The sequence below is a fragment of the Pelophylax lessonae genome (assembly GCF_965119305.1).
Source record: "Pelophylax lessonae genome assembly, chromosome: 7".
NCBI lineage: Eukaryota > Metazoa > Chordata > Amphibia > Anura > Ranidae > Pelophylax > Pelophylax lessonae.
The window spans coordinates 32,501,432-32,515,078 of NC_138774.1; the positions used below are offsets into that span (position 1 = coordinate 32,501,432).

Genomic DNA, 13,647 nt, shown 5'->3' on the forward strand with positions numbered 1-13,647 from the left:
AAAAAGCGATGTGAATAAAAAGTCTCATTGAACATTCATAGTGGAACGAGAGAGTAATGTGAAGCTTCAAACAGGATGGACAGCATTAGGAGATGCCAATGTAGGTAGAGATGCCAAACAGGACAGGTGTACATAGGAAAGAAGGAGGACATTTTAATTGGAGGACACCGGATGTCTAAGTGTTTGCCAGAACTTAGGAATGTGCAAATGCAAGTTGTATGCATGTGCATTGCAGAGGAGAGAGAGTGTGGAAAAATTATTTGCTAAGGCATATTTAAACCTAAACAAAAATGTAATGCATTGCTGCTTACCAGTCCCTAAATGTGGTGACTGCATTAGTTTTCTTTTTTTCAGGCTTTTTTCCCCTTTATTTTCACCTGGTAATATTACCAGTAAGACAACACTATTTATAAAAGAGCAACATTATCACCCAAAGATGCTTTTCTGATCTGAACTGCAGAATCACCTCTTCCCATCTGCATTACATAGGGTGGTGTTGCATTGTAGATTTTTAGCATTGCTTGAGATTTCAGTTCAGTCCACCGAACGTTACAAGAACACTGGATTTCTGACAGGACCATCAGGTATTTTTCTGTACTAGCAGATAATGTACTTAGTTTAAAAAAAAAAGAAAACAAATGTAGTTACCATGTATGAGGACTGTAAGCCCCCGTTCACATTAGGTCGCTCCGACTTCGGGGGCGACCTGTGAAGTCGCGTGCAGCGCGACTTCGACACGACTTGCACAGACTTCACATAATGGAAGTCAATGCAAGTCGCCTCCAGGTCACCCCGAAGTAGTACAGGATAGGGATGATCGAACGGTTCGGGTCGACCATCGGTTCGACCCGAACATTGGGTGTTCGAAATTCGTCCGAATTCTGAACTTTTTGCATTAAAAGTTCGGAATTTGGTCACCAGAACCGCCCAAAGTGCAATGGGACAGAAAGTGGGCTTTAAAAGCCCATGATTGGCCCAGAAATGTCAGCAAAAGCCAATGTGGAGGCAGGAGTCTGCTAGGAACGTGATTGGAGTGACTATGGGGACCAGAGGCCAATCAGGAGTGAATACGCCCCACAGTATATATGATAGCCCCGCCTAACCCCTAGCACAGTGATACAGAGTATGTTGAAGAGAGTGGAAGCATTTCTCTTACTCCTGCTTTGTTACACTACGTTTTCTGCATAGATGAGTGCTTCTAAAGCTCCATATAGCAGAATTGCATTCAGCTTACAGCCAGTCAGTGTAGTTAGAAATACAGCGATTGTGCTGTTTTTTTGAGTTAGAAAAAAAAAAAAGATTTAAAGGGACAGTGTCAGTCTTCTGCTGTATGGAGCTGTTCTTTTAGTGTGAGCAAAGGGATATCTAGTGTAGTTCCCAGGAGTTATCCTCGGGAGGGTAGCCCTCCCACCCAATTAGGTATTGTAGTCTTCCCCGTGGATCCTGGAGTCGAGGATCTTTGCGACAGCGTATTCTTCTTCACCCTGTACCCTCACGGGTGGTGGAGGGGGCGAGTGACGACCTGTGAAGGTGTTCTCCACGTATGGCTTGAGGAGGGAGCAATGGAAAACAGGGTGCACCCTAATGGAGTCCGGAAGATTGAGCTGGAACGTGACCTCGTTAATTTGCGCGGAGATCCGGAATGGACCCATGTATTTTTGGGCCAACTTTTTGGAGGGGACCTTCAATCTGAGGTTCCTGATGGACAGCTACACCTTGTCTCCCACATGGAAGCCCGGGGTGGGTCTGCGGCATCTGTCTGCTCCCTGTTTAAAGCACCTCTGGGCGAGCTGGAGGTTGTTTATAATGTTCTTTTGTGCCTCCTGTAGGGTTCTTAGGCGTTCGGCCACTGCTGGGAGGGTGGAGGCGACGGGTAGGTGGGGAATGAATACTGGGTGCGAGCCTGTGTTAGCAAAGAAGGGGCTGTGCTTGGTTGAGCTGTGCTCCGCATTGTTGTAGGCGAACTCGGCCGTGGAGAGATGGTCAAGCCAGTTATCCTGCAGGTGGGAGCTAAAACAGCGTAGGTACTGCTCTAGGGTCTGATTAGTTCTCTCCGTCTGCCCGTTTGACTGAGGGTGGAAGGCGGAGGACAGGTTCACTTTAACCCCGAGCGCCAGGCAAAAGTTCTTCCAGAACTTAGAGGCAAATTGTACGCCTCGGTCGGAGACCACGTCGTCCGGGATCCCATGCAGCCTGAAGACCTCTCTGAGAATAAGATCGGCCGTCTGTTTGGCGGTGAGTAGGCCTTTGTAGGGGATGAAATGGGCCATCTTGGTGAGGCGTTCGACTACGACCAGGATGGTGTTCATCCCTTTTGAAGGAGGAAGGTCTACCACAAAGTCCATGGAGATCGAGCCCCAGGGGCGGGAGGGAATCGGGAGAGGTTGTAACAGACCCACGGGAGAGGAACGAGGAGTCTTATTGCGGGCACAGACCGTGCACGAGGAGATGTACCTCTTGATGTCCTCCTTGTATGTTGGCCACCAGAAGGAGCGGGAGAGAAGCTCCTGGGTCTTTATTGTGCCTAGATGGCCGGCCAGCTTGGAGTCATGGTTGAGTCTTAGTACTTCGAGCCGTGCGATTTCTGGTACATATAACTGTAAGTCCTGATGAAACCAATGACCGTTCCTAAAAGTAAGGAGTAAGGCTGACATTCCTTGTGGAATGGGCAAGGAAGGGGTCATTTTCGTATCCTTCTTTGATTGTGCCCAGGAGTTCTTTAGAGTAGGTGACCCCTACGACCCTTCTCTTGGGTAGGATGTTGTTTTGGCCCTTGTTACTCTGCGAGGGCTCAGAAAACATTCTGGAGAGGGCGTCAGCCTTACCATTCTTTGATCCGGGACGATAGGTGATGAGAAAGTTAAAGCGGGAAAAGAATAGGCTCCATCTGGCCTGTCTGGCTGAGAGTCTCTTAGCGCTGCGGATGAACTCGAGGTTCTTGTGATCAGTTAGTACGATTATGGGGTTGGTGGCTCCCTCCAGCAGGTGTCTCCACTCAGAGAAGGCATCCTTGATCGCCAGTAGTTCCTTGTTCCCGATGTCATAATTCTTCTCGGAGGGGGACATCTGGCGGGAGAAATATGCACACGGGTGTAGTAGCATCTTCTCCCCTGTCCGTTGTGACAGAACAGCCCCCACCGCGGAGTCAGATGCATCCACTTCGACTGTAAATGGCAGCTCGGGGTTTGGGTGGATTAGGATTGGAGCAGAAGTGAAGAGGAGTTTCAACTTGGTGAAGGCCTCCTGTGCCTCTGGTGTCCAGGAGAAGGGGACTGATTTCTTGGTGAGTTGGGTAAATGGTGCTATGATCTTGGAGAAGTTCCGGATAAACTTCCGATAGAAGTTGGCGAAGCCAATGAATCTTTGTATCTCCTTCTCGTTTCTCGGAATGGGCCAGTTCATCACAGCTTGGACCTTCCCCGGGTCCATACTTAGGCCCTCTGGGGAGATGATGTATCCGAGGAACTGAGTGGTGGTTCACTCAAACTCACATTTCTCTAGCTTGATATAGAGAGAGTTCTGTCGGAGTCTCTGCAGTATCCTGCGGACATGTTCGCGGTGCTGCTCGAGGTCTTCGGAGAAAATCAAGATGACGACTACAAACAGATCGAGCATGTCCCTGAGGACGTCGTTAATGAAGTGCTGGAAGGTGGCGGGAGCATTGCAGAGTCCGAAAGGCATGACTAGGTACTCGAAGTGACCATAACGTGTCCGAAAGGCGGTCTTCCATTCATCCCCAGGGCCGATTCGGGCGAGGTTGTAGGCCCCTCGAAGGTCAAGTTTGGTGAAAATCTTCGCTGCCCGGAGTCTCTCGAGGAGTTCTGAAATCAGTGGGAATGGATACTGGTTCTTTACGGTATTGTCGTTAAGCTTCCTGTAGTCAATGCAGGGACGCAGAAAGAAGTCTTTTTTCTCTACAAAGAAAAAGGGGGCTCCCGCAGGGGAGGTAGAGGGCCGGATGAATCCCTTCCTTAGGTCCTCGTCCAGGTATTCTTTCAAGGCCTTGAGTTCAGGCTCCGAGAGGGGGTAGATACTGCCAAAGGGTATTTCGGCCCCGGGCAACAGTTCTATAGGGCAGTCGTAGGGCCGGTGTGGTGGCAGCTTGTCTGCGTTTTTCTTGTCGCAGACATCCTGGAACTCGCGGTATTGAGGGGGTAGCAGATCCTTGACGGATAGTTCAGAGATGGTGGTGTCTTCGGGTGGAAGGACGGGTTTGTGGGAGCAATTTAGCGAGCAGAACTCGGACGGGAACCGTATGCAGCGGGTTTCCCAGTCCACCGAGGGGTTGTGGGTGGCCAACCATGGGATGCCCAAGATCACCGAGAACTTTGGGGAGGCGATCAGCGAGAAGTGGATCTTCTGGTGGTGATCGGGTTCTATAAGGAGTTGTAGTTCGATGGTCTCGTGAGTCGCCGGCCCCGAGGAGAGTGGGGATCCGTCAACGGTTTCCAGGTCAACAGGGGCTGCCTTGATTGTCAGTGGAATGTTCTTTTCGCGGGCGAAGGTTAGGTCCATTAAGTTGCCTCCCGCCCCGGAGTCTAACATCGCAGAACAGGGGAGTTGTCGCCATTCGATGTCGATGAGGATGGGGATGATGAAGTGGGATCCATGAGCCGCCGTGTTGTTATCTTCAGGGGCTGCTGGCGGGGTTGGAGTCTGTGATTGCTCCTTTAGCTCCGTGATGGCAATAGTTCTTCGAATCTTATTGGGACATTTGATGGCAAAATGACCCGGCTCTCCACAGTAGAGGCAGAGGTTTTCAGCCAGCCGTCTCTCCTTCTCAGCTGTGGATAGAGACCTCCGTAGTGTGTCGACCTGCATAGGTTCAGGTGCTGACTGGGGGTCGCACTGGGCGGAAGAGGAGAAGGAGTAAGTGGGTCTGTGGTCCGAGGACCAGAATATTTCCCTCTTCCTCTCGGAGAGTCTTTGATCTATCCGGATGCATACTTGAATAAAGTCATCCAGATCGTCCGGGGCTTCAACTCTGGCGAGTTCATCTTTTATTGCTTCGGACAGGCCTCACCGGAATTGGCTCCTCTGTGCTGCTGGGTTCCAGGTGGTGTCCGTGACCCAACTGCAAAATTTGGCGGTATATTCGGCGACGGAGCGTCTCCCTTGTCGCAGACTATGTAGTCGCGCCTCGGCCGGCGCACAGCGGTTGGAGTCATCAAAGACTAGGCTCATGGCGGTGATGAAGTTGGTTAGGTTGTCCAGATTGTTAGACTCCACGTATGGTGACGCCCATGCTAATGCTTCATCCGTCAAGAGATTGATCATGAATAGCACCTTCTTTTTATCGGTGGTGAAGGGGGCCGGGTTCATCTGAAAATAGATGCGGCATTGGTTCAGAAATCCCCGATACTGGCGTCTGTCACCGCCGAATTTTGATGGGAGTGGCATGCGGGTGTCTGCGGCCACGCCACGGATGTCTAGGAGTTGCCTCTGTTGTAATCTCCTTCTGTTGGCTTTTGACTACTTCTTGGAGCTGGGCAAATTTCTCCTGATACGTAGTAACAAATTCTTGAAGTTCAGTGACCTGTCTACACAGAGTGGTCATTGCGGACTCCATAGTGATGGCTGATTATTCTGTAACAATCCTACAGGCTCACCTGAGTCAGAGGACTGCTGGCCGGAGGTAGGAGTGGAGCCCAGTGGCAAAGACCGCAGGCAGTTAGTAGATGCTGGATACCGGATGGACACAGCGTAGTACTCTGATGAGGACACGGGTTCACCTGAGGTGCGGAAACTAAGTGCTAGCTGGTTTTCACTAGAGCCCCTGATGGTGGGGATAGACTGCGCTGCAAGGTGAGTTGGGTAAATGGTGTCTCCCGTGCCACTATACACACCTCTTCTTGCTGGGCCTTTTTTGAGACATCTCATACAGACCGAACAGTTGCGATCTGCAAGATTTGTCAGAAGGGTATAAAACGTGGCAAAAATGTCAACCACCTGGGTACAAGCTGCCTAAACAGGCATTTGACAACCCACCGCTTGGCCCGTTGGCAGGAGCATTTGAAGAACCCACAAAAGGGCCAAAGATCGGTCAGTCGGCCTCCTAGTACTCCTCGCGCTCCTCCTCGTGCTCCACCTGCACATCAGTCTGTCCCTGCTATAGTCACTCGTCACCTGTTGGCAGCCTCCACTGACAGGGATGATGATATAGCAGGCAGTGTCGCATCTACCTCCAGCACACCACCAGCTGTAACATCTAGATGAGAAATTTCGATTCCACACATGCTGGAACGAAAAAAAATGTATACTCCCCGCCACCCACATGCCCAGCGTCTAAACAGTAGTTTGGCAAAACTACTGGCTCTGCAACTGTTACCATTTAACCTGGTAGAATCTGCTCCCTTCCGCGACTTTGCAAAATGCGCAGTTCCACAGTGGCAGGTGCCAAGTCGGCATCACTTTGCCCGTAAGGCCCTGCCATCCCTATACCAACATGTGGAAGGCAATGTAGTGTCGTCCCTGGCCAAGTCAGTCAGCCATAAGATACACCTGACGGCTGACACTTGGTCAAGCAAACATGGGCAGGGTCGGTACATTTCTGTCACTGCTCATTGGTTGACACTGCTTGCCAGCGGAAGGGATTGTAGCCATAGCTCGGTGCTGCAGCCAGTATTGCCCCCATGTCTGCAAACAGCTGGTGGTGTCGCTGATCCGGGTAGATCGATCACTTCTACCCCCTCCTGCTCCTCCTCCTCATCCTCCTCCATGCCCTCCTCTGCAGCATGGTCCTTTGAATATGATGAGGTACCACGTAAGCGTTCAAAGGGCTATTCTATGTCTCAGGCCAAAAGGTGTCACGCAGTGCTGCAGCTTGTGTGTCTAGGGGACAGGCAGCACACTGCCCCTGAGATTCTTGGGGCTCTGCAGGCACAGGCCCAGAGGTGGTTGACACCACGCCAGCTGCAGCCAGGAATGGTGGTTACCGATAATGGGTCAAACCTCCTGGCCGCCCTTCGGCAGGGAAAGTTGACCCATGTGCCATGCCTGGCGCATGTCCTGAATCTCGTGATACAGCGGTTTTTGAACTTGTACCCGGGAATGCAGGATGTGCTAAGAATGGCAAGAAGGGTGTGCAGTCACTTCAGGCGGTCGTACAGTGCCACTGCACGTTTGGCCGAAGTGCAGCGCGAGTTTCACCTGCCGGTACACCGCCTTGTCTGTGACATGCCCACCCGCTGGAACTCCACCTTGGCTATGCTGCAGCGCCTGTACACGCAGCAGAGGCCCTCAATGAATATCTCTGCGAGTACGGCACCAGCACTGGCTCAGCGCGCCTGGGCATCTTTTCGCCACGGCAGTGGCTTTTGATTAAGGATGCATCAGTGACACCCTACCGGTACTGTTTTTGTTGGAGCACACTCTGCGTGGCATTATGGACATGGCACTGGAGGCAGAGCAGCAGGAGGAAGAGGAGGACTTCCTTGCCTCTCAAGGCCCCCTTTATCCTGAGAATCCTGACCCCATTATGCCTAGCTCCCAGAGGCCAGAGCAGGATCCAGGGGTGGAAGAGGAGGAGGAGGATGATTCTCCGGGAACTTTTGCAGGCTTTGAGGAGGAGGAAGACATGCGGCAATCTGCAAGGCCTAGTTTGACTCCCTCGGGACACTTTGGAGAAGAACGTGGCTGGGAGGAGGAGGAGCACGTTCAAGATAATGTCATTTTGAGTGACCCCGAGGAGTCAGCTTCTGAGGCCTCTGCTAATTTGCGACGCATGGCAAACATCATGCTTCAGAGTGTGCGAAAGGACCCCAGAATCAAGGCCATTAAATAGACTAACCACTATTGGTTGGCCACCCTACTTGACCACCGGTACAAGTTAAAAGTCTCTGAGCTTTTCCCATCCACCCAGAGAGTCCACAGGATCAAATCCCTTGAGGGCAGTCTCAAGAGGATTCTGGTGAACACGTTCCCTGACTCCCGTAGGGTGCAGGGGCGGGGACAACCTACCATGGACTCTATTGCGGGTCACGAGAGGAGCATTGGAGAAGGCGTGCGGTTGACTGATGACTTTCGGTCTTTTTTTAGTCCTCACCGCCCAGGCCTCTCAGCTGCCACATCGCATCGACAGCGTCTGCATCACATGGTGGACGATTACGTCAGGGCACAAAGTGACACAGAGGGCTTTTCATGTGACGAATCAGATCCACTGGCATACTGGGTCTTAAGATTAGACCACTGGCCAGAACTGGCCCAGTATGCCATGGAGTTGTTGGCCTGCCCTGCTTCCAGTGTCCTATCGGAACGGGCATTCAGCGCAGCAGGAGGATTCGTCACAGACCATCGAACGAGACTCTCCACCGACTCAGTCGACCGATATTAAAGCTTGGATATCAAGCTTTAATGCACCTGATGCAAACCTTGTAGACTAGTCTATCGTTGCGATGTGGCTGCTGAGCCTCAGTTTAAGCCTGGACCATGGTGCCACCCTCCAACCCTCCTCTCATTCTGTTTAGGTTCACAGAACCTCATTTTAGTTATACCAAAAATACCATGTTTGCGCACCTGTTCCACAGGTGCACACCTTTATAATTTTTTGGCCTCCTTCAACACCAGCTCTTTGGGCTTATGGTGGGGAGGCTACGCTAAACAAAAAATACCATGTTTGCGCACCTGTTCTACAGGTGCACACCTTCATAATTTTTTGGCCTCCTTCAACACCAGCTCTTTGGGCTTACGGTGGGGAGGCTCCGCCAACACCAAAAATACCATGTTTGCGCACCTGTTCTACAGGTGCACACCTTCATAATTTTTACGCCTTCTTCAACAGCAGCTCTTTGGGCTTAAAGTGGTATGGCTCCGCCAACACCCAAACAACAATTTTTGCGCACCTGTTTCACAGATGCATATCATTGCAATTTTTTTTCCTTACAAAGGCAATTATTGCCTTCACAACCAGCACTTTCATAGGGTTATGGTGTCAAGGCATCGTCGGCACCACCAAAGGCCCAATTTTTAAGCATCCTTTACTTCTATTCAAAGTCAAGAGACAACAGTATTCATCCAAAACATCTCTAATCTTGTTCACTGTGCACTACATTGTGGCCCCTACCCCTAACCCTAACCCTCAATGTATCCGTGCATATATGTCTGTTTCTGGTGAGAATTCAAGTTAAAGTGCACCAAACACCATTTTACATGAAATAAAGTGCATCTGCATACATATTTTGACTTCTTGAAAACATTTGGTAATAATAGCCCCATTGTGAAAATACACCCGTTAATTATATGCACATTTAAAGAGACAGCACCTTTTTCCAAAAAAAAACTCTAATCTTGTTCCCAGTGCACTGCATTATGTCCCCATCATACACATTGGCTGTGCAGTTGATTAGGAGCAAAAGAAAGGCGTGGTTAAGCAAAAAAGTCATTTTTGAAGGTTTGGCATGCTATAATTCTGGTTCTGGACATGCTACAGAGCTGAAACGTCACAGGTACACCTTTTAGACCCCCCAGACACTAAATCCAAAGACATCTCATTTTTTTTTTTATTTTTTCAATAATTGGTTCTCTATCAAAAACGACAATTTTTAAGAACTTTTTTTTTGTGTGATTAATAGTCCCTAGGGCTTCAAAATTGTGTTTTTTGATTACCGAAGTTCGGGTTCCATTGATTTCAATGGGGTTCTGGAATCCAAACCGAACTTTCGGGAAATCAGTGTCCTGGTCGAACCAAACTTTTAAAAAGTTCGATCATCCCTACTGACGATCTCTAACTGCCCCTACAGCAACCACTGGATACCTCTCCCTATACTAAAGAGACTGTAATAGACCCTATAACGACATTGCAGCACTTTAAATGACTTTTGTGGACATTAACAGAGCGATTTGTGTCACTGCAAATGACGATCTCTAACTGCCCCTACAGCACAGACTGAATAACCTGTCCCTATACTGAAGAGAGACTGGACCTATACCGAAATACCAGCCCTGAAAAGGACTTTTGTGGACATAAACAGAGCGATGTGTGTGACTGCAGCCGATCTCTAACTGCCCCTAAAGCAACCACTGGATACCTCTCCCTAAACTCAAAAGATACTAGTAGACCTATACCGAAATACCAGCCCTGAAAAGGACTTTTGAGGATCTTCACAGTGCTATATGTGTCTAGCAAACTCTCCCTGATGAGCACAGCAGACCTCTCTACACTGGCAGAAAGCGGAATGTGAATTGCCCGCCAGGTCAGGTCTATTTATAGGGTAGGGGGACTGTCCATGTGCTGGAATGTTTCAATTGGCTGTCCCGTTCAACCTGACGGCTGTGTCATGGGTCACAGTTCTCCCCAATGTAAACAAATATGGCCAACGCGAATGACGCCATGTGTTCGCAAATTTGGCGGGTAGCGAACCGCAAGGCCATCTCTAGTCATGATTACGTGCTTATCTGCTACTTCCTTATGGGTGATATTGTAAACCCACTGTTCAGGTCTTTGGTTAGACGGAGCCCTGCAAAATTGTAGATTGTTTTAAGGTTCTTAAGAGGTTCATTAGAAAGGTCCTCGTGTCGAATTGTCATGTATTGCCCTTGCAGCACCTCAACTGCTTTAGCCTCATTGTTGATGTCAACCTAAGATTTGCAAATCTTCTCCATAACCCTGCTTATTGTATTTTTTTTTTTCTTATTTCCTTCATTCTTAAGTACAATATTATCATCAATATCAAGTTCAAAGGATTTCCTTGACAAAGCAACAGCTCGAGGGTCCTTCACAAGGTGCAGAATCCGAAGATCAAGAGCGGAGTCTCGAAAAAGGGGAAGCAAAACAGAAAGGTCTAAAATCTGGACTGTCTTCATCACCACGTGGCTGTATGTTTTGCATGTTTCTGCTATTTTATACGTACAGATACGTATTCCTGCAATGGTGGAAGCACTTTAAGCGGTCATAGCCTTCAGAAGGCATAAAGGCTGAACAAGCTGGTGGGATGCAGAGCACTCGACTTTCTGTAAAGAAAGTCAATTCAGAAAAGTGTTTTCCACCATTAGGAAGATAGTGATGAAGAGGGGACACATCACAGGTGAAAAGTGATCGTATAAGATCTCTTAATGGAAAATGTAGCAACTCGGAACTTTCATTCTGAAGCTTCATCCAGATGGAATGTCCCGGCTCAAAGAGGTAAAAGACGTCATTGTGATGGTTGAAGAGCTGTCCAAGAAATGAAGAACCTGATCTCCAGGATGACACAACCAGGAGATGATCCAGTTTATTTTTGGGAGCAGAGTGTGGTGAGCGTGAAAAGAGGGGATATTAGCTAAAAAAAATTGAGACAGAGAAAAGAAAACTAAAGATATAGAGAGTAAGAATAAATATTTAGGACGTGGTGGCATCATCAGAAACCAAGTAAGAATGTGGAATGACCAGGGAAGACCAGGAAGCCTAAAATCTGAGAGATGAGAAACAAGAGCTGTAAAAGAGAGTTGAAAATGATCAAGATTAGTAAATGGGAAGTACAGAAGATGAATAACTATAACCAAATATAGAATATGTCCAGTCAAAATCTTTTTTTTTTTTTTAGTTTTGGATAAAGTTGAGAAGAATTAGAATTCGTGATAGCTTTTTAGCTTTTTAGGGCTCTGTTAGGATTGCTCTCACTTATTCTCACTAATAATAACGGATTCATCAGACAGAAGATGAGGACACATCTGAAATAGGAACACATAGCAGCTGATGGGGGCATTAGCCTTCAACTACTTTTTAGGATTTGCCTTCACTTCCTGTCTAGTGAAACCTTTGTCCCTTTTTCACTTAAACAGTTACTGAACCCTGGATAACAATAAACAAAGCAAAAGACAAAAAACAAAAACAGCGGCTCGAAGCTTTTCCTACTCTATCCAAAGCTAAAAGTTTTAGCTAGATATGCAGAAGAAGGAGTGAAAATACCGCTATGTACTTATATAGCTATACAACACTCACCCAGCCCTAAAGACACCACTTAAATTGAATGGTACTATATGATAGTATAACCTAAAAAAGTGCAGCTGCAATAACCTAAAATCAAACATCTATAACATATGTGTAAATTAACCCTCAAACGGAAGTCCTCCTGGGAAAAGCACACATTAGCAGCGCTATATGCAATTGTCTCTCAAAAAGTCAATTGTTCTAAAGTTCACAAAAGAACCACAGTCCTTAAAGCGGAGTTCTGGCTATTTTGCAACTTTAGTGATTCCTGGAGTGCTCGCTATGCTGATCAACAATTGGGCATTTTCAATTTTTTTCAGGAGTCCCTTACCTTATTTTCAGGGCATTTTTGATTGTACTTCCTCCTTTTCCCCCCTCTGTGACCACGGCCACCGACATCACTTCCACCTTTGCATTGCATCCTGGGAGCTGTTTGTTAGCACTCCCAGGAGGCCGGAATCAGGAAGAACTCCCAGAACACTGCCTGGAATCAGGAAGAAGGACACAGCAGATTACACTGCGGCTTCAGATGCCCACATCCAAGATGGCCGCACTCAGACAGCATTTTTAAAAGTAAGATTTTGACTAAAATCCAATACTATACACCTTGTAAGTATGAGAATAGCGGTTCTGTAAAGGGCAATGGATTAGTATTATAGGCTATTTTTAGTTAAAAAAGGTATTTGAGGCCGAAACTTTAAGTTGACAGCGTTTGTCCTTCACCGGTGTATGAGAATTTCAAACATGCGCCTTCACCACACCTCCAGTGCTGGCCCCTAGGTATTGCTCACTCACCAACAGGTCTTAGGTACTGCACCTTTACCACTCACAAGGATGGTTTCACTACACCTCCCACCATTAGAGATGACATAGTTTGCACTCCTCCTGAATCCACACGATTTTCAGTGATATGTAACCCAAATCCAATGCTCCAGACTCATGTAGATCACATGCAATAATAGGAAGGACTCATAGGGTAATATTGCTAAAACCAGGAGTTTATTTTATACCTTCCCCATCCCCTCACATATTGCACTTACTGTACATATAAACATGAGCATTGTAGCCATAAAGTATAATTGTAACCTGTACATTCTGGCACCGTTCCATTGCTCACTTCCTCCGCTGTTTGGTACCAGCTGATCGGAGGTTCCGGGCTGCTAGTGTGACATCCAGGCGTCCCGTTACCAAGGTGACCGCATGCTCACCCGCTGATGCGTTTCGTCATCACAACTTCAACTGAGGGTCCAGGAGGACTTCCGTTTGAGGGTCAATTTACACATATGTTATAGATTTTAGCTAGATATACTTAAAACTTTAAAATTGAACTCCATTCAACTATAAAAAAACACCACACTGGAGTTGATTTACTAAAACTAGAGAGTGCAAAATCTGGTGTAGATCTACATGGTAGCCAATTAGCTTTTAACTTCAGCTGGTTCAATTAAAATGATTCTCAAGGAAATATTTATTTATTTAGTTTTTAATAACAAACATTTTATACTTACCTGATCTGTGCAATGATTTTGCACAGAGCAACCCTCATCTCGCTCCTGAGCCATGCTCTGTGTGACTATTCAAACACCGAGCGCTGTGTGACCCAATGAGGAGATAGAGACCCAGGAGAGCTAATGCTCTTGTGTTGGTCCAAGATGGGGCTCAGGTAAGTTTAAAAGGGGTGGGGGGGATAGGTGGGAGCTGCACCCAGAGAGTTTTTTTTTTACCTTAATGCATAAAATTAA

General features: G+C 47.7%; 1 pseudogene across 1 annotated transcript; it reads right to left on the reverse strand.

The window, feature by feature from the left end:
- Positions 1 to 373: 373 nt before the first annotated feature.
- Positions 374 to 11,209, reverse strand: LOC309560409 (carbohydrate sulfotransferase 6-like; annotated as a pseudogene). Its single transcript has 2 exons — positions 10,385 to 11,209; positions 374 to 403 (listed from the first exon to the last, which is right to left on the reverse strand). The product of its transcript is annotated as a carbohydrate sulfotransferase 6-like (transcript).
- Between the last annotated feature and the right edge of the window lie 2,438 nt (positions 11,210 to 13,647).